General features: G+C 43.4%; 1 protein-coding gene and 1 long non-coding RNA gene across 2 annotated transcripts in view; both read left to right on the top strand.

Moving 5' to 3' along the window:
* Positions 1–21,693, top strand: part of HHAT (hedgehog acyltransferase) — a 157,510-nt gene that overhangs the window by 98,490 nt on the left and 37,327 nt on the right. The gene's annotated exons all lie outside the window — the stretch shown is intronic.
* Positions 2,427–8,612, top strand: LOC115613831. Its single transcript, XR_003993537.1, has 3 exons — positions 2,427–2,520; positions 4,325–4,332; positions 8,599–8,612. It is a non-coding gene; the product is annotated as an uncharacterized LOC115613831 (long non-coding RNA).

The raw sequence follows: 21,693 nt of genomic DNA, 5'->3' as shown, positions 1-21,693 counted from the left end.
AAACCCAATTGTACTATGCAAAACTAAAGATTATTTCTCAATGTCTAATATTTGCTCACTCATTGAGGGTGGTGAAGCCTTTATTTTGCCTTCAGTTTTCCCTTTCAGATTGCTTTGAAGCAAAATCAACTTTTATGCTGATCAGAACTCCTTGATTTGGTTAATTTATAGGGAAAAGATTTTCTCATCACTACTAGGCAGTTACCTGACCTACTTTATGGAGGCAGAAAAGCCTTTGGACTTCTTCACAGCTGTGCAGCCCCAGCTCAGATTGTGCTTCACGGGACATCTTAGACATTGATTTGCAAGTGGGAATTTCCATGATAATGGCATACAAAATTCAGAGGTTTGAGTGAACCAAAGGGTTTAGCCTAACAGGTTTCATGTAACATGGATAAATGTGGAATCTTTGGCTTGCTTTGGCAGAGACAGCCAAACAAAATCTTCTGACATCACGTTAATTTAATGATGCTGTTTGCTAATTACAATATATCACAGTATTGAGGATTATTCTTGGAATTCTTATTTGTTTCATTTTATATAAACCAAGTAGTGAATGAATTGAGAATTGAAAGAGTATCAGGATCCTTCAACGCATCATCCTGGACTGCTGTTATCTTCACAAGTTTTTCTCTTGATTTTTGAAGTAATATTAGGTCCTTTCTCTACAAAAAATCACTTGTGTATTAGTGGTTAGATATGTTCCTGATCGCATGCCACATATGCTTCAATAATAAGAGTAGGAAAAACCTCTCAGGTGGATCAGCAGTTCATACAACAGCATATCTCCCTTCAGAAACTATCTGAATATTGCTAGTTAATTTGGATAACAGATTTAACACGTTTTAAGGACTGAAGGAAGCTAACTAAAAGAATTGGAGCAAAGTAGTTAGAACTTGTTATTAAGCTGAGTTTGTTGGAATTTTGGTTACCTGGTGTTGCCAGGTCATGTACAATGATATATTTAGTATCATTGAATGGTTTGGGTTGGAAGGGACCTTCAAAGCTCATCTAGTCCAACTCCCTGCAAGGAGCAGGGACATCTTCAACTAGATCAGGAACATTGATTAGGAGCCATGTTGCACTTCAGCAACTTCTGAAATTGGTAGCAGCAATACCTGTAAAGTCCTAGCTATGAAGGGGGCTTGGAGGTGCAGGAGGAACGAAATCATGCAGCAGAAGGTGTCAAAGAAGGCCCCAGGACCTGTCAGCTGAGGCGTCCCGGTGACCGTGTGATACTTTGCTGTCCTTTCTGTGCATCTCTTGCAAAGCCTTTATTCAGATTTCTTTGCAGCTGAAAGAAAGAGGAGGGTTACTTCAGTGATTGCCTGTTCAGAGTTGTTTGTGTTTTCAGATGGCCCTTGTTTTGGTTTGGAAGCTTCTGCTGGAGAGTAGCTGGGACACGGTCTTCCAGCATCCCTGTTCCTCCAGATTTGCACTCTCACTGCGAAATCCCACTTGCTGCTGTTACGCAGAAACTTACTTAAGGTCATTTTTTTCCAAAAATACATTTATGAATGCTATCTTGATGGATTGCATAATTGAGAGAAATACTGCATGGTGGCAGGAATAGTACTCAAGATGTCACATTTTCCCGAATGATTCATTCCTCTTTATGCACAAAGGAAACTTGAGTTTACAATCATTTATGTGACCTTGCTTGGTGGGTGCAGTTCATTGGGAAGTGAACTGGCAAAATACCAATAGAAACGGATTTTAGTCAGTAGTGATAAGGACACAGTGATTTCTTTTTTCCCCCCTTCACCTCCCAAAGGATGAGAGCTGTATAAAGTAAATATTCACATATTTTAGGGGGATTTCTTTAGAGCTAAAACAATAAAGCATATTCTGTCGTTTTCTCTTGAATCACTTTGGTTCGAGGTTCCATTCTATGTGAAAACTGTTGGAGCATTGCTGTTTAAATGCAGCTTTTGCTATTGAATCTCAATAGTTTACTATTTGTCCTTACAGTCTTAGGACCTGATCCTGCAATCATATCAATGCAGAAAGATTTTCTGTCTAGAAAGTCCCAGAACATATGCAGACACATCTGCCAGCATCAATATGATTGCAGTCACAAAGAACCCACATCTCATATACGATGTTGAAGTCTTCATTTTACGTATAGCACGTGCAAGTACAAAAGTGCAGAGAAGTCTGTGCTGTGACTGCATGTACGGAGTTCGCTGTTGTGCATTATATTGTACATGACTTACAGAACTAAGTCAACTACACTGCACACAGGAGATGGGGAGTTGTTCCTCCGTCATGCTACCTTCTTGGCAATCTACAGCTCCTTTCTAAAAAGACAAGTTTGCCGCTTAATGAGTGTGCTGATCACAGGCAAAATGCCCCCAGATTTTAATGACTTGGGCAAGGTTCATGGTTTTCTTATCATGGAGACATTCAGATCCTGCCTGGACACGTTCCTGTGTGAGCTGCTCTGGGTGGCCCTGCCTTGGCAGGAGTTGGAGTGGATGATCTCCAGTGGGCCCTTCCAGCACTAACGGTTCTGTGATTGTAATGATGCCAGTAAGGTGTAGGATGGTACAATGAGCAGTTGGTGTAGTGGGTTGGCCAAGTCTATCTTACAGCTGGTACCTTGCTGGTACCAAGGTGGTAGTGTGACAGCTAGAATGAATGATACAGCTAAACGTGCGTGTTCTGCCAGTGTAGGAGATAAGAATGTGCTGAGTTAGCATCGTCTGTCAGAGCCTGAAGCAGTTTGGGTGAGTGGAGTCTTGATGTTTTAAACATAGTGTGAACATAAAAAAGATAACTGTTTTTTTATTTTGTCAAAAAGCTTAAAATTGCTGTGACCTCCTGACAGCTTGTCAGTGTGTAATTCAGGTTGTAATTCCTATAGCAGAGCTCAGCAAAGAAGTAGGAGGGTGGGAATGGTTTGAAGATTCACAGGAGAACTCTTTTAAAGAAATAATCTTGTAACACCTCTAAAATGTCTTTCTCGTTTGGGTTCTTATGCACATAATGTACAGTGACAGACGCATGAAACGGCCATGTAGGAATACCCCGGGAACCATGTTTTCTTGAAACTGTTCTTTGGGAATTGCTAACAAGACGGGAACAGTGCTCCTCATTTCCTCCAAGAGTCATAGATTACCTGCGGGGACTGGGGCTGAGAGCTGCCAGCTGGAGCCGTGTTGTTACTTCCAGAAGCAACCCTGGAAGATGGGAGTGTGGCTGCGGTTATGCCACATCTTTCTTTTTTATTGAGATCGGGAACAATTCCTTCCCCAGAGGGTGCTCAGGCATTGGAACAGGCTGCCCAGGGCAGGGCTGGAGTCACCGTCCCTGCAAGTGTTCACACCCCGTGTAGCCGAGGCCTCAGTGCCATGGGTTGGTGGTGGCCTTGGCAGCGCCGGGGAACAGTTGGACTGGATGAGCTTAAAGGTCTTTTCCAACCTGGTTGATTCTGTGATTCTACATTACCAGCAAGAGCAATTTTTAAGGACCATTAGCTTTCTTTTCCACTCCAGGTCCTCCTTGTCCTGAGTGTTGAGGGGAGAGACATAATTTTAGCCATATCTTGCAGAGGAAGAAGCGCAGTGACCCACACTGACCGTGGCTGTTCCTCTTCCCTGCCGTTGCATTTGCTGGCTCTTGCCGTGAAATATAGCCCAGCCAACAACCTCAGGAGGGCAGAGGACACTCTCAGTTTCACCTTCCCATTGCCCTGTGGATTTGCCATGCACAGCAAAAGTCTCACAACAACTCACAGTAACTTAACCTGGTATGAAATACTTGAATTGGTGTTTTATGCTTACTATGTCACTGTGCTTATTGGGAAATTTATTCGTATATGAACTCATGGATGTGGTGGCATGTATTTAATGATCAGTAAGAGCCACAATTTCAGCTGAGACTTGCAACCATTGAGAAAAGTCTGAAAAATGATGCAATCTTTTTCTTTTCCCTTATTCAGAATTTCCCAGGAGTCTTGTAGCTGTTTTCTCATCATTGAATCCTGTTTCTTCCTTCTGTCAGCTCCTTTCATCTGTCTTCAGCTTTGAACTAGTCCTGACTCTTGTTGCAAATGCTCATTGAGTTCCCAAATACAGACAGTAGCCATGTAACAGCAGGGCTGGAACAGCAGCTGTATTTAGCTTTGCAATCATCCAGACTTGCACCACAACTTTCTAAGTTGTTTATTTCCTGCAAAGTGATGTGAAAGCAGCATTGTGGGGTTCCACAATTACTGCCACTCGGAGCCTGCTGGAGCAAATTTTCTGAGCTTAGAGCAATAAAAACACCCTTTTTCTCCAAATGCCAGCCCTGCCTGTCGGCTGGAGATGGGAAATTCAAGCTGTGTTCGTTCTGGCTCTTGCGTCTCTAGCAACAGAGTCAGAGCTGGTTTTAACAGTTCTGTTGTGGAGGTGCATGGGCCGCAGAGGGGGCTGATCCGCTTCTAAAACTTGTGTCTCCTGTGCAGCAGGGGTGAAAAGCAGTTGAGAGCTTATTTTTCTCCCTGAGAAGGCTTGGCAGGAGTTTTTCATATGCTACAGCACAGTTCTGCTGTGTAAGTAGGCAATGTTTTTACACTAAGGCTTTGCCTACAATTCTGTTCTAGGTTCACAAGCGAAGATATTTGTCTCAGACTATTACAGTATCTTTCTTTTTATCTTCGATGAATTTACTTCAACCATCCTTAAATAGCCATTGCTTTAAAGAATAGGAAAACTAAAAGTACAAGAATCCTGCAAAAAACTGACTGATTTGATTATTGTCCCCCTGTCTGGACTGTTGGGTCTTTGGATGGGGCTTGGGTTTTTATGAGAGAGAAAGCAAAACATTGTACCTTATTTGATAAAATTTATAGACTTGCACCTCGTGAATGCTGACAGTCCTGTGAAATGTCTCCTAGCTCCTGTCACTACATCTACTACTAGTTTGCTGCATGTGTTTTCTTGGTGCACTTGGTTCCGGCCCACAGATCTGAAACTGGGCAGAGTTGGGATTTAAGTTCATGCCTGGCTTGGAATGCATCAAACTTTGTATGGACTTGGTCAAATCCTATGAGAAATGGTGCACCAAGCTTAGCCCTCGTGTCCCTAAGGAAGCGCCATGAGCGCGGAAATGTGTCTCCTTCCTAAAGAGCTGGGGTATTTTGCTCAGCATTAGACAGCTCCTTTGGTAATCTTGCTGTTTAGTGTGGTACCTGTAAAGGATGGATGAGCAGGGAAGCATGTGGCTCTACTGCTTCTTTTTTATCTCTTTGGGCACTGTCTTTCCCTGAAAATGGAGAGAGACCTGTCAGTACCTCATCACCCCTCAGCTGTGCCTGCTGCAGAGGCTGCACCCCTGGGACGTGTGCGGTGTTCTCTAGTGCTGTTGTGTGGGTGACTCCTGATGGCCACTGAATACATGGCTTTGAAGTGTATGGTCCAGGTCTGCCTAAGCTCTGTGAGACCAGATCTCAATGGCACAGTTCCCAGGCTTAACTTCAGTAATCCTGGAGATGTGACACTTTTCTGTTAGCGCCTGTATGCGTGTGTTTAAGTAACAGACTGTAGCTGAGGTAATAAATGCAAGAAATATTACAGAATCACAGAATCCCAGACTGGTTTGGGTTGGAAAGGACCTTAAGATCATCCAGTTCCAACCCCCTGCCACGGGCAGGGACACCTCACAGTAGACCATTAATGTCTTAAATCCAGTTGTAAAGTCAGAGATCATAGTAAACATTCCCAGTTATTGTTACAAATTACATCTGATGCTTACTGTTCATTCTGTAGCGAAAGAGTTATAAACTGCAGAGCAGGGAAATTCCTCGAGAACATTTCTTCCAAGAAAATAACGGGCTCCTAATATTAGGGTAGTTTTTATTTATTAAATTGTCTTCCATTTTGTCTTTCTCTTTTCTCACTTATATTAGGGAATGTAGAAATAATAATGACATACTGAAACCCAGTGGTGACTTGCTAGTTGTGGCTGTCTCCCTCGGTGTTGAATTTTCCCTGGTGGTAGGTTAGCTTAAAAGCCTGCTACAAATACCTCAGCCCTCTGTGTTTTAACAAGATCTGTCTTATTTCTGACAGTTGTTCAGATACTTTCCACAAACCCCTGTCAAGCTGCCGGAGCTCTGTATTCCTGCCCATTCTACTAATTAGTAGTAAATGGTGTGAATCGTTTGTAGCTACAGAGCAGCACGCCAGTGTTTAAGTGTCTTAAGCAGAAATACGCTTTGTTGTTAATAATTTATTTTGTTATTTTGATTTCTTGTTGTTGTTGTTTAAAGCTACTTCCTTAATTTTGCAGCTTGCATGTGAAAACTGATGAATAACATGATAGGGTTTTCTGTATTGTGAACATCCATGCTCCTAACCATATAATGACATTGGACTTTTGATTTATATTACTTCTGCCCTTTTCCATGTGGTTTTTATTAGAGCCACAGGTAAGCCTTCTATTAAATATAATAATCCTTCTGCAAATTCTAACTTAGGCTTTGAAGCAATCGTGGGAGAAGAGTGACTTGTATTATAATACAAGCTGTTCATAAAAATTCTCCCATTTTATGTCTGAATAAAGATTTATCTCACATCTAGATTGGACCTCACATCCTGGTGTTTGTGTGGAGTACTGTTGTGAGAGAGGGTTGTTTGTCTCTTTAGAAACAGTAGTAAGGTGTTAGTGAAGTAGTTGTATTGTTCAGAAGGAAACACATCTTCTTTAGTAGTTCTTGACATTGAAAGAGAAGTGTAAGTATGTTGTTCCTTTACCTGCAGGTCTGTTTGCAGCCCTGAAGTGAGGAATAGTTTGCAAATAACTGAAAATGTTTTTGACTTGAATCTTGTGACTATAATGCTTTGCCAGCCCCTATCTGTTACTGATACTTACAGTGAAGGCATTTTCTATTTAACAAATAGTTTGTATGTAAATAGTTAAAAACCAGCTTGTCAGAGAATCTTAATATTGTCCCACTTGCTATTGCCTTTGATTTTAGATGCTTAAAACAGTGTCCTTGTTCTAGCATGTCTGGTGCATGCAGCTGAGAATGTCTGATATATTCCTTCATTGCTGTATGGAAAAACTTCCTCAGCTACGTGTTCAGTGTAGCAAATGAGAAATGAAAACATACATATGGAAAGGGATAGTCTTCAAGATATGGGCACGATTCATTCCAGATGAAGTCCAACATGTGGATATCTTGGTTTTCATTCCAGTATCAAGACAGGAGACAATTTGCTCATTCCTGCCTAAATAGCATGTTTAAATGTTCAAGAACAGTCAATCTGTACAAAGGTGGAAAATGAAATGGCTGAAAAGCTCTAGAGAATTGCTAATGGCGTGTACAGTTTTTCACTTCAGCTTAAGTTCCAGTTGTTTCCAGGTGAGGAGTTGTTTCCAGGTGGAGTACTCCCACTGTACAAACAACTGGGAGTTTGTACTGTCTGATAGTTTTTTTCATGCCTCCGGTATACAAACTGGGACGAAGAGTTTGGATAAAGCTGCTGTTGTTTAGCAGAAGCTCAGCAGTATCAAGGTGGGTCAGCAGACAGTTCTAGCACTGGAATAAGCTTGGAGACTGAACTCCTTCCCTTGTCAACAGTTTGTCCATTTGGGACCACAGCTATGGCATAAAAGCCATGAAAAAAGATTAGAGATTCAGCTTTTGACACACCCCAGGTGTGCTAGGAGTATTTGTGTGGCAGATTAGATATTGCTTTCAGCAGCAAAAGCAGTCTCACTCTAGCCGATCTTATTCCTAGCCTTACTAAAGATGCCCTGGCAAAGTGAGATTCTCTTTTCCAGCATTTTCTTAGACAGATTGGTTAAAGCTTCATCAGAAATAATAGATCTGCATATCTGCATAAAGGAAAGTGCTCTTGTGATTTGATATACAGAGCCAAAACAAGGATCATGGAGACCCTCAGGAGAAAACCATCAGTATCCCCCGAAGAGCCTTTTAACATTATCTGACTCATAATTCTCAGTGCAAGTTACTGTATTTAGCACCCTTTTCTTTGCCCACCTGCCAGAAGCGCCCCTAGTCCTCACCGAGGTGTGTAAACAGTGTTGTGCCCAGCTAACACAGCCCTCATAGTGTGAGCTGGCCAATGTTGCATGTGAAGTCAAGGGCACAAGTAGATGATGAACTCAGGAATAATGAGTCCTATTCACTGAATCCTCCTTCTGTGAAAATGTGATGGTTATAGCTTGAAGTCTGTAATTAATACCTTGTTGCAGGCCAGCCATGTGATACACTAACCTTGCCAGTGGAGATGTTTCATGCTAGACAGTGAGGGTCTGTCTTCATTTTTCTGGGCTGAGCATGCAGGAGAAACAGAGAAAGCAGTATTTGCTAGTTAGATGGGACTGATTCAGGTATCTGTGGTTAAAGACCCTCAGAAGGCTTTCCAAAAGTGCAGATATTCTTTCAGCATTGTGGCAGACTGTCACCTGGACAGTTTTAGTACGTTGGCCAGGGTCTGTCTTCTGTGGTATAGTGTGTCATGCTAGCATCTACTACCAGATGCTCGGGGAAGAAATGAGTAAGGAACAGGCCAGGTCTGGAAAGCGCAGGGCAGCAAAAGCTTTAGTTACAGGGAGAGCCAGTGCACACCTCAGCCTGAGCAGTGCAAGCTAGGGTGGGCAAGGTTGTCTAAACATGGCCCTTTTGCTTCTCTTTAGGTAGGACTGGGGCAGCCCTTGACAGGGCTGAAAGCTACTTGAGCCTCATTGAAAATCTGATCAGTGTTGCTGACTTCAGCTATGGCAAATACCCTCATCCATAGGGCTGAGCAGTACTGCGTGATTGCATAGAATCACAGACTGGTTTGGGTTGGAAAGGACCTTAAGATCATCCAGTTCCAACCCCCTGCCATGGGCAGGGACACCTTCCACTAGAGCAGGTTGCTCCAAGCCCCTGTGTCCAACCTGGCCTTGAACACTGCCAGGGATGGGGCAGCCACAGCTTCTCCGGGCACCCTGTGCCAGCGCCTCAGCACCCTCACAGGGAAGAGCTTCTGCCTTAGATCTAACCTGAACTTCCCCTGTTTCAGTTTGAACCCATCACCCCTTGTCCTGTCGCTACAGTTCCTGATGAAGAGTCCCTCTCCAGCATCCTTGTAGCCCCCTTCAGACACTGGAAGCTGCTCTGGGGTCTCCACGCAGCTTCTCTTCTCCAGGGATAGGGCAGTACATAATGTTACACCTTCCTGAAACAGCAGGATTTAATTTCTCTTATGGAACTACAGTCACTGTTTCTTTATCTTACAAATATGTGTTTGGTCTCTGCACTCTTCTGCTATTGACAGAGGAGTTAGATATTTTGGCTTAAGTACAACTAAAGCCTGAAAACAATAAAAGACAAAAGCTAATTAGTATTCTTTTGACTGCTGCTCTGAAGGAATGGAGCTCTATTCTCAGCTCCTTTTTAAGCTCCAGTGGAAATTAAAAGGCAATGACTACAAGAGAGGATAGGAAAAAAACAAATGGAAACAAGGCACATCCAGCCGAGAAAAAGGTCTGGCCTAAACATTTCTTCACTGCAAATTCATGCAAAATAAACCTTGAAGAGAGACCTGCACTGATGCCTACTGTGTCTTTGCAGATTTCTCCATGGCTTTCATAGGCTTTCTCTCTTTTCTTGGAGAAAAGCTGTTGTCCAGTTCCCTTTGCTGGACTGGTTTTGGAGCAGACAGTCCCACTGCGAAGTAGCACAAGGTACGTGGATGATGTACTGTGCAGTAAAAGATACCAGTGGGATCAGCACCTCCCTGCAAGAGCACATTCCATTGAATGAATAAGTTACACCTACTTAAAAATGGAATGTGGACCAACACTTTCCATCTGTTAAAGCAGAGTGCAGATTCACACCTCACGGGTGGCTGCTTTAGCCTGCATGGCTGGCACTGACACAGTCGCCAAGGATAACCTGAGCAAGGTAACTGACCTTGGCACTGAACAAACTGTGGAGTTAGGGGCATTTTATTTGATTTCATCTCATTTTTTAAATGCTGTGCAAAGGGTCAGGTACAAATCGGCTTCTGCAGCAGCAGGAGCAGGTCAGAGCTTCTGGTAAAGATCTAAACACTGTGTTTGAAAGACCACTTTTTGTGTAAAAGCTTTAGTTTAGGTTAATACTGGGCGTGATGTTTGTGTTGGAGGTACTGAGAGGCCAAAGCACAGAGTGCATTAGTGTGGCTTATGAATTGCCTGTGTGCTGACTTTTATTTGAAGTGGAAACTGAGTATTCCAGATCACTGTTAATGTCGCCTAGAGAAACATACCCAGCCTGTGAAAGTTGCTTCAGCAACCAAAGCTCTCATGTCCATTACAGCTGGAAACAGGGTTTTTTCTTGTCAAAGTTGATTCTCAAAAGAAGTTGGATGGATGGGAGAGAAACAGCTCTTTGGACTCTCTGGTGATGAACAGAAGGTTTTCGTTGCTGGTAGAGGTTAGAGCAGCTATAAAGCTTTCCCAGTTGCTGCTGAAAGCAATAACCTACACCAGCTGCCAGCAGGCTGGAGACTGCAGAATGCAGTAGTCTCTACCACAGTTCAATGAAGGCCAGCCATGGTCTAGCAAAGATGTAGAGCCATCTATTCTGCTTGAGCTACCCATGACCATTTGTTCTTTTACTCTTTTGCTTTATTTCTAAGCAACAAGAAAACATATTTATCACATGTAGAGTGACTTGTTTCTCTGCTATGTCCAACATTTTGAAGTGAAACATTATACAGTATAACACCTGTTATTGCCTGTATTTCTCTTTCATTTACCTTAGAAAGAATACAAAGGATCAAAAAGTATGTTCTTTCCTACAAAATAGTGTCATCTAGAATAAAGCTCAAACCATACTCAGTCATCTGAAATGTTTCCAGATTTATACTGTCCCTGGCAATATCCCTTTCTGTATGTTCTTTCCCTAATTCCCTCAACAAACCAACAACCAGTGGGGTGAGCCTTTATTATCATCATTATTAGCACAGCTGGCTCCAGGAAAACATATACAACTTTGACTTCATCCACACTTACATTTTACTGCAGTACCACAGCACATGAGTGAAGCTTTGTGTTTAGCAGACAGTGTGCTTGCAAGGCATGAAAGCAGGCACGGTGCCCTTACTTTGTTCTTTTGTTCATATTTTAATCCTTCAAAATCCTTTCTCTTAGTCTTTTCCAGGGAAGAATTAAACGCTTGACTATTTTTGTGACTACTTTTATTACTGTTAATTCTTTGTCAGGTTGTTCCTTTTGACAGTTTGGGATTTTCCTGGTGGTCATTGAAAGATGCCAGACTTCACTGGGCTAGAGGATGTGCGATGGATAGTTTATCACTGTAATATTGCTCTTCAGTCACTGTCACAGATCAGTGACCATAGGGGATATCATGGGGTTTGTGGGTCATCCCCCCTCCCAATTCCAATATCACCCTGAACATGTGTCGATATAGGAGAATAAGAAGTCTGAGGACACTGAAGAACAGACAACTGTCTGAGGAGACTGAGTAGCATACAAATGATCAATGAAATGCTGCATTTGGCACCACTAGCATTATTGTTTTGGATAATGTATTCAGGAGGAAGTATATCAGTAATGGGGTTTAAGAAGAACAAAAGGAGATTTCAGTGTAATGAATTACATTCACAAAGGTGTTACCAAGTATCTATAGATATTACAGGAGCAGGGAGGATTTTTGTGTGAGCTGCAAACAGCACACTCAGATTTTTTAACTCTGGGGAGCACTGGATAGGTTTCATCATTCACTCTGTTCCTGCAGGGCACTGAGTAGGTTTCCCCATGGTGCAAGAAATACCAGATCTTCTTCAGTCCTTCACCGGCTCCATGAAGAAGCTGATAACTTCATGTCACCTGAAATTATCTCACTCCTCACCACACTTCCAGATTGTTTTATTAAAGCAAACAGCACCAATGCGAAACCTTCAAGGCCTGCAACTTGCTAGTTTTCACAGACAGGAATTGATCTTTCCTCTTTCCATGCAGGCTCTGGACAGTTCTTTCTGGTTTCAAAATATTTTGTTTTTCTACTGGACTACTTAGTGTTCTTAAGTACCTTCTCACAGATCCCCTTATTAAAAGACTTCTGGAAGCCTATACCTGTGAAGTATGGTGATTGGTTTTCATTTATTCACTGTCTCGGTGTTGTAATAATTATGACAATATTCTTATATGAAACTGTACTGCATTAATAATTGAAAACATCTGGAAAACAGTGAACCAAGAGGTTCATTTCACTGGGTACATATTTACCAGTTTGTGACTCTGCGGATTAAATGTGTTCTTTTCCTCCTTGTTGTACACGAGTGTGTCGGGTGAGGAGAGGGAGAGCTGAATTGAGTGCAGACACTCCATCACAAACCAGAAAGCGATAATTGAAATCATGCATTGAGTAGATGGTTGTAACTGCATGTGCTTTCTCTATGGGGAGTTGGCTAAGTAGGCCTTGGCAGGACCTTCAAGCAGATGTACATGCACATCCCATACCTAGGTAACATGGGGCTGGTACTTGTGCAAGGTGCTCCCACAGTCCGCAAGCATTACGCTTCCAGGCTGCTCTTCAGGCTGCTGGAGCCTGCACGTCCTAGCATCCTTTCTGACACAAGGAGCTCTTCTTCCCTGGCCCCTACGAGCCAATAGGACAGATTATTTCCTTCTGGTTGTAGGTGGCCTTTTACAGATTTGGCTGCATCCCTCCATTATTCTTTCCATGTGTCTTTCCATCAGTCTTTCTTTCATGTTTCCTCCAGGTGTCTAATAATTCTTCCTGATTGCTTTCCAATATGCCCACATGCTCAGGTTAGGTAATGTGGTGATGCTGCAAAAAGACAGTATTTATATTTCATTAAAATCTCAGTGATATGGTCTGGCCCAGTTACAGTGGGGTCATTTCAAGATTGAAATCTATACCTACGCAGAATTGGTTTGAATACAGCTGTCCTCCCACTGACTGTAGAAGGGTAAAATGCTTGCCTGGCATCATTGTACCACAGGCTAATTTCAGGTAATGAAGATAAACCAGGTTTATTTTAGGAGTGTAGTCAGGTACTTTGTTTTGAAGAAGCTTTAATCACAGTCCCAGAGCTGTTGTAAAGAGAGGCTGACTGAGTATTTCAGGTTAGCCTGAACAGATTAGGAACAGGTTTGCCTATGCCGTTGTTGGCATCGGTTTTATTGGGCTAGGGTAGGAATGCTCACATGGTCATTACTGCATTTGCTTAACCAAAATGGGCTGAAAACATAATTAGACTGATATTAAGCTAGAGTTTTGGTTAGGTAAAATTAGGCATTGAATATCAGCACTGATGTAACTATGATCCAGATAGATATATTTGGATCTATTTGTGTTTAGAAATGCACAAAATCTTAAACTAAAATGGCTCTTGCGTATTTCCTTGTGCTTAACCATAAATTTGGAGTCCTTGTGGACAATAAGCTCAATGTGAGTGAACAGTGAGCAGCTGCAGCAAAGAAAGCCAGCAGGGTGCTGGGTTACATCAGCAAGGGCATCACCAGCAGAGGTAAAGATGTCATTGTCCCATGCTACTCAGCGCTTGTCAGGCCATGCCTGGAATACTGTGTTCAGTCCCTGCTATACAAAAGAGATGTGGACAGGCTGGAAAGAGTCCAGAGAAGGGCCACAAAGATGATCCAAGGGCTGGGAAGCTGTATGAGGACCTTGAGGTCCCTTCCAACCTGGGATTCTGTGATTGAAACTGAGGGAAATCTCACAAGGTCACACACTAATTTATGCACAGCAGCTTTGAAGGGTTGATCAAGTGTTGGAGATTACCTGTGTGCTCAAGTCAGGTAGAAGGTTGCCTTCAATATTGTCTGAAAATCTTCGTAATGCTCAACTTTTCAGAGAAAAGGAGTGTTTAAACGCTATATGTGTTTTGTGAGATGCCCTGAGGAAACCTTCTTATGTGTAACTTTGCTTGGATTGGATGTGCTGGCATTGCTTTTCACATTGTGTAGTTTCTGTGTTTGCTTGCTTTCTGGTAGTCTGACCTCCTGCCTTATCAGTCCTTTCCAGATCTTGCATGGAGCAGTGGCCAGTGGTGAATTCACTGTGCTTCTTGCTGCTTCCACATAACTTAAGTGAAACGTTATGGGCATACTTGAGGATTTCATATTGCTTTATGACAGTAATTAGTTTTCTAGATTTATCTCTTAATTTGTCATGCTACCAATTTCTGCTTCTTAAAATAAGCATTCTGTTACAATGGTTTTAATTTCAGTGATTCTTTACATCCCATCTGTGCAGAAATGTAATGACACGATTCCAAACTATGGAGTCAGTTTAGAGTTACTAGAGAATAGAATACTTCTGGTCAGTGCTACTGAGCAGGCAACTCTCCATTCTTTGTCATGCTTCAAGTGAAGCACAGACAGTGTTTGGCCTCCAGATCATAAATGTAAACTGCTTGTCTGGCAATTGAGCTCTGGGTTCTTGGGTTCTTTTAATCTAGTTCTAATAATGTGGCATTTTCCCTTGACAAAGAAGGAAAACCGAGCTTGCTGTAGACATGACATGGAGCTTTATATTTGAACAGAGTTTGATACCCAGAACACCAAAGGACACACAGAACTGGTACATCTTAGTCAACATGGTTATGGCAAGTGAAAAAAGTCACTTACAATGTAGATGTGAGTGAGGGGCAGGTGAGGGACAATTTGTGGGGATTCTTGAGTGTGTTCTTTCTGCTAAAAAAACATACTTTAAAATATATTTAATTAGAAGTTTGGTCATCTTTGTCACTTCGTACAGCGGGCAAGTACATTTTTCTTGTAAAGCAGAGTTCTATTCTGACTTTTGGAGTAATATTGAAGGAGCCCTATAGCTACACCACAAATAGATGCTCATGGTAATGCGGCTGATTTGTTTGGGGGTTTTGTGAGGTTTTTTCCCCCTAGACTTGCAAGCATACAATAGCTCAGAATGTGAGTTTAACATAAAAACAGTTACAAAGGGTTTGGGTTTTTTAACTAGTTTGTACCTGTGGCACATCCATCAGGCACATAGACAGTCGACAGTAGAACCTCAAGGCATTGAAACTGCTCCCCACCAGCTGAGGTTTGAACTTTGGGTACCGTTTTTCCTTGTCATGCAGAAAGAATAACTTGCTAGGGGATGGGAAAATGAGGTTTGTCATTATGCTGAATGTACATTAATCAAAGACTGTACACAAGAGCACGTATGTTGAAGTCATTCATTGAGGCCGTGCTTTCACTCTGTCTGCATATTGCAATCCAGTCTGTATTGCTCCCAAAAACATAGGCTGGAAGCTCATAGCAAAAATAATGTTCTGGGGTTGTTTTGTTGGGACTTTTGTTTGTTCGGGGGCTTTTTTTTCCTTTCTTTTTACTTCTAAAGCAGGCAACAGTTAGTGTGAGACCATTTATAAAAGTTATTAGGTAAAAATACCTGTGTTTTTTTCCTGGCTATTCAAATTAAAATGCACAGATGAAATTGCATTGAAGCTGAAGTAGAAATCGTGTTGAAAAACAAGATTTCATTCCGCAGCTTAAAAGAAGTAAAAATCAGTTGTTCAGCTTTGCATACCAATATGGTCATTGCCATGTTAGGGTTGCTCCAGAATCATAGAATCCCAGACTGGTTTGGGTTGGAAGGGACCTTAAGATCAGTTCCAACCCCCTGCCACCGGCAGGGACGCTTTCCCCTAGAATACTGTATTAGTATCTGAATTTTGGGGTGCCTACCATTTATTTCCTTTGCTTAATGGTGAAATTGAAGAGGCAAAATCCACTTTCCTTGTGCTCTCATCACCATCCCACTATTTGGTATAGTTTTGACCTGCAATAACTAATTATAGTTCTTTAAGGACACTTAGGAATTCTCCCACCAAGTTTCTGTTGTTTGAAGTCAAATATAACCTTGTGAGGACAGTTTGACATTTCTGCAGCTGTACTCCATCCCACTATGTTTTGCTCATGACCAGTTTTAGTGAATTTCCTATGTTCTTTATCCAGAAAGAGAATAGATTTATCTGATATAATTAGTTTGGTTTAAATCATGGCTGCTTATCACTCTCACCTTTGTCATCACAGAGGTTTTGTTATCTAAATATTTGCAGCATTCTTCTCCTAACTCTACATGCCAGAATTTACAGCTGCTCTCCATTAAAATGAGCCTAACTTCCCTGCAGCCACCTTTGGGAAAAACTGGTTTGTGATTTGGAAGGGGGATCAACTCACTTGGTACCCAGTGATACACATACCAAGTGTATCAACTAGCTCTTTGGAAAGTCGGGGCTCGTGTCGATGCAGCAGCATTTGGGTACGTTAGCAAGTATGTGCCTGTTGGATGGGTTAAGCAGAGAAAGCAGGGCTGCTTCTTACTGTGTCTTGTCTTACTTATCACGAGTGCATCTGAGTAATGCAGTATCTGATGAATGGCGGGACGGATGCTGTCTGCATACCTAAAGGACAAAGCTGGGCTGATGGAGACTTTCAGATTTACAGTGCATTTTCCCCATATATCTCTGCTCATGTTATCTATCAGTACAGAGTAAAGAACGCCCTGCAAATGCAGCCAGTTCTGTGAACGTCTTAGCTTTATTGCAAAGGTAAATGAATCCAGAAACAGGCATTGCAAAGGATTAGCAATGGAGTGGATTGCAGTTATAAATAGTCTCTAAGATTCATGATTGTGAGCTGCATTTACACACCTTGCCTCCCACAAAGAGTGACTTGAAAGATGACAAGAAGGTAATGGATGGAGAGTTGGCGGATGCAATTGTCTTGGTTTCTTTGAGAGAAGGAGAAGAATTGTTTTATGTTACCATCTTGCACAAAGCCCATAGCTTCCCCAAGGAGCAGGGAAAAGAGGGCACAGCACTCAGCTTTGTATGTGCAGCTCTGGAGCTTGGGGGGCAGGCACTGCTTCGTTAGTTCATGTACAGGAATGATAGTTCAGGGCAGAAAGCAAATTAGCTTCTGTTAATTACTGTAAATCCCTTACAGCATCTTCTGTAGTGGAATTAATAAACAATTAGTTGCTGCTGAAAGCAACTGAGATTTTCAACATCTAAAAAGTAGCGATGACTCAGAACTGCATCACAGGAGCTTTGGATTAGTGCTGAGGTTGAGGGTGGCCATGAAATTGTGGCAAATCCCACCGGCCATTTAGACAACTGCCGTTTCAGACTGACATTTGTAAGAGCTGAAATATTTTTAATTCTCCTTAATTCCTATCCAGAACCAATACTGAAGGGATGAGTTTGCATTCAAGGGTGTGTTTGTTGGCTGGCTGCTGGAAAGGTTTTGCTGAGTGACTTATTTGGGCTAATGTAATTAAGCTTCTTAGGGCTTACAGCCAAACTAAAAGCAAATAGGTGTTTAAGTGTGCTGCAGTGCTGCTGGGCATGCTGTCCTTGTGCTTCCTGCACACAGCCTGGTGGGGAATGGCTGTGTCTCCGTCAGCCAGTAGCTTTGTGTGGCCAGAGCAGATCTGCACAAGCAGCAGTCAGCGCTGAGGGTGTGCTGATTGCAGAATGCTTTGGACAGGGGAAATGAGAATGCTGACATGGGGTAACGGTCTCAGAGTGGGTACTGTAACTTAAGTGCACATTAAAAATTGCAGGCTTAAGGAGGGAAGGCTGAAGAGGATCTTTCTGCTCTCTTCAGCTATCTAAGGGGAGAAGACAGGAACAGAGTCATCTTAGGTAACAGCACAAGAGGTAACAGTCATAAGTTGCAATAGAGGAATATCTAATTAAAAATTATGGGAAAAGGGTTCAGAAGTAGGATATTTAAACACTGGAACAGATTGGCCAGCGAGGTTGTGGAGAAGCAACCTAAGCTGGTGCTGCTGGCATCTGGAGCAGATGACCTCTAGAGGTCCCTTCTGACCTCTAGAATCACAGCCACACATCCATGCACGGTGTGCTTCACGAAGAGAAGAGGTTACTCCAGACTGGCTTTGTTGGATAGCAGTTTTCACTTCAGCAGAGAGGAATCCAGTTCAGGCAGATCATGTCACTCTGTGACGCAAATCAAAGTGCTGTACGCAGAGGCAATGAGAGGGTTCACTTCCAAAGTGTGTATTTCCTTTTTTAAAGATTTTTTTTTTCATTATTATTTTCTAAACTCTCCCTAATGCCCTGTGCCAGGAACATCCAGCACCAACCAGGTAAGTAGCACTGGCTCAGGATCAGATTTATTTCAAATGGATCACAGGTGAAGAACTGTTGTTGCGGAACCACTCTCTGAGACAGTCTGAAAGAGTCAGCAGTCTGCAGCAGGTTGGAAAAGCTCCAACTTGCTTCTCATACTCATATGTCTTCATGCTGTCTGGTGCTGTGATAGATTTTTGGTTCCTGAGATTCCAGTTTAGCTTTTAGATTTACTTGAGCTGCAGTAACAATGAAATGTGGTTGTTCTCTGGGGAGGCTTGCAGCTGAGTATGGCAGATAAAAGGCTTATCTCTCTTCTAGCTGTTTTGTTCAACACTTTCAAAAGTTGCTTCTCATTTCAAAAGGGAGCAATACAGAGGATTAGCTTTGTCTTAACAAATGCAACAGAACAGTGCAAACAAGATGCAGAGGTATCCAGGCTGAAAACTCTTAATATTTGAGGAACGTCAAAGATGGGTGCAGTGTAAGGATGCTGACACACAGTTCAGTGTTCCTCTTTATTCTGACCCAAATATCTACTCTTCTGGTTATTTAATTTTTGGGATTTTTTTTTTTGTTTCCTTTTCTATTTCCGTTCTCACTTTTCCCTTTGCACATACCATTTTCTCATACCTTACCACCAGAATTTCCGATTTGCTATGTCCTTACCTGCTCATTCTGCAGATCTTTCCTCCTTTCCCTTCTTTATTTCTTTTTTGCTACCTTGTGATATCCTTCTCTGCCGATTTTTATAACCATCTTCAGTGTTAACTGTGCACCAGTCCAGATTCATCTTCACCCTTAGCTATTGTGGTACAATAGTGTATTTTCTTCTGTGTTCCGTTTTCAGGCATAGAAGGATGTGATTTTTCTTCTGCAGAAAATCATCACACAGACCTCAGGCCTCCCGACTCCAGGATAGGACTGAAATAGCAACAAGCACATACCAGGGTGCAGGTCCTGGGAGGTCTGCAGAGACTGAGGGGTCTTTGGAGCAGGGAGTTGCCTGAGGCTTGTGTTGCTGAGCTTTCCTGAGCACGCCCTTGCCACACAGCAAAGCACCGCGTTGTTGCTTCTAGGCTTTCTCTTGCGGCTGTCAAGGGTGACCTGTTCCAGGAGCTCTTTCCAAAGCAGGTTTCTCTTGTCATCTCTGATTAGCCTGATAGGAAAATGTGTTTATTCACTCTTCTGACTGCCACTGATTGATTCTGATCAATGGCAGCCTCTTTAAAGTTTAATTACTCAGCTTCAGTTTTGCATCTTAACTTAGTTTTAGAAATGGCTGCTCACCCCCCCAGTTTTTCATTCTCTGATCCTCTTTGCTTGAAGCAGGCATCTAAATGACAGGTCAGCAGTAGAGCTTAAATGAGTTATGGCTTTGGCTCCTGAACCTGGTACTTAGGAAGATGGGAGCAGGGAAGCAGAGTGTGTTCAGCTCCTGGTTTTACTGGCTGTAGCTTCAGCCACGGTGTGGGTTGAGTCAGTGTCAGGTCCAAAGCCAGTACAGTGATACTGGAAGTTGCCAGAGGCCCATCATCACCAGTCCATGTCCTCTTCATTGTGAGTTACATGGCTTTGTAGGCTAGAAAACCTTTTAGGTTTTGACATGAATTTCACCTGTTAAAAAGGAGAACTTGAGGAAATGTTTTGTTTCCCATGTTGATTTATTTTTTTAATGGTAAAATCGGTGACACAATCTACCTACCTTTGTTGTCCTTTGTCTGCCAGTGACGCATCAAGTGGCAGGGGATGAAATTTAGAGCAGCCCTTGGTGGCATCCACCTAGCTCACAGTGGGAGAGGCTGCCTCCAGATCTCCACTGCTAATGAAATGGCCATTTCATTGATGGGTATTGATCAGGATTGGTGTGTATTCCTGGGGCTTGTTGCACAGACAGGGTTCTAGGGAAGAAAAAAAGCCATAACACTGTGGTGAGTTGATCTGGCTGGACACCAGGTGCCCACCAAAGCTGCTCTGTCACTGCCCTCCTCAGCTGGACAGCAGAGAGAAAATACACCAGAAGGCTCGTGGGTTGAGACAGGGAGAGACACGCGTTACCAGCACAGGCAAAACAGACTCCAGCTGGGGACATCAATTTATTACTTATCAAACCAGAGTAGGATAATGAGAAATAAACCAAATCTTAGAACACCTTCCCCCCACCCCTGCCTTCTTCCCAGGCTCAACTTCACTCCCAAATTCTCCACCTCCTCCCCCCGAGTGCCACAGGGGATGGGAATGGGGGTTGTGGTCAGTTCATCACAGCTTGTCTCTGCGGCTCCTTCCTCCTCAGGGGAGGGCTCCTCACACTCTTCCCCCGCTCCAGAGTGGGATCCCTCCACAGGAGACAGTCCTGCATGAACTTCAATGTGAGTCCTTCCCATGGGCTGCAGCTCTCAAACTGCTCCAGCCTGGGTGCCTTCCATGGGTGCATCCTTCAGGAACAGGCTGCTCCAGCCTGGGTGCCTTCCATGGGTGCATCCTTCATGATCGGGCTGCTCCAGCCTGGATCCCCCATTGGGTCACAGCTCCTGCAGCAAACCTGCTCCAGCGTGGGCTTCCCACAGGGTCACAGCCTCCTTTGGGCATCCCCCTGCTCTGGCTTTGGGTCCTCCATTGGCTGCAGGTGCAAATCTGCTCCCCCATTAACCCCCATGGGCTGTGGGGCACAGCTGCCTCCCCATAGGCTGCACCACGGGCTGCAGGGGAATCTCTGCTGCAGAACCTTCTCCCCTCCTTCTGCGCTGACCCTGGTGTCTGCAGAGCTGTTTCACATATTCTCACTCCTCTCTGGCTGCAATTGTGCAGGGTGTTTTCTGCACTTCCCAAATACATTATCCCAGAGGCACTACCACCATTGCCAACTGGCTCAGCCTTGGCCAGTGGTGGGTCTGTCTTGGAGCTGTCTGCATTGGCTCTGTTGGACATAGCGGAAGCTTCTAGCAGCTTCTCACAGAAGCCTCCCCTGTAGCCCCCCTGCTACCTTGGGTTTGCATCCTGGCCTTGTGCAGACTTGCTGTAAGGGCTGAAGTAGTTGTAAGAAGTTGTGAGACACGGGATGAGCTAAATGCAGGTCTGTTACGCTGTTGTGACAGGCAGCGCCAGCTCCTGATGCTCATAGTAAGTCAGGTGTGGAGGGTAAGGAGAGAAGTGGTGGAAGGTGCAGAGCAGGTAAGTGTCCCTGGTGTCCTATAAAGGAAGGAGCTGAGGAAAACCAGTGGCACACAAGTGTCTCAACACCATGTGTGCTGTTGTAAGTAATTGCTGGGAATGCTGCGTTTCTGTGCTTAGAGTCAGCAGAGTGGAGGATCACCGTAGTGCAGGGCTGTAGCACATGGTATCGCCCTGGAAACATTTCTTTGAGAAGCCTTTTGTCCCTGCCTCGATTGTGTCTTGCCCATGAGATACAATTGCAGGGTCATAAAGGCTGCTCCACAGTTCTGATAGAGGAAATGAGCCTTGTAGAAATAGTTCCTCCTTTATGAAAAAGCAAAAGATGTAGTGACGGTGTGCATGCAGCACATGGAGTGTGCTCCTTCTCTGTCCCTAGCTAGACAGGGGACTGTCATCC

The sequence above is a fragment of the Strigops habroptila genome, chromosome 10 (genome assembly GCF_004027225.2).
Source record: "Strigops habroptila isolate Jane chromosome 10, bStrHab1.2.pri, whole genome shotgun sequence".
Taxonomy (NCBI): Eukaryota; Metazoa; Chordata; class Aves; order Psittaciformes; family Psittacidae; genus Strigops; species Strigops habroptila.
This window is presented reverse-complemented; position numbering and strand designations above follow the sequence as displayed.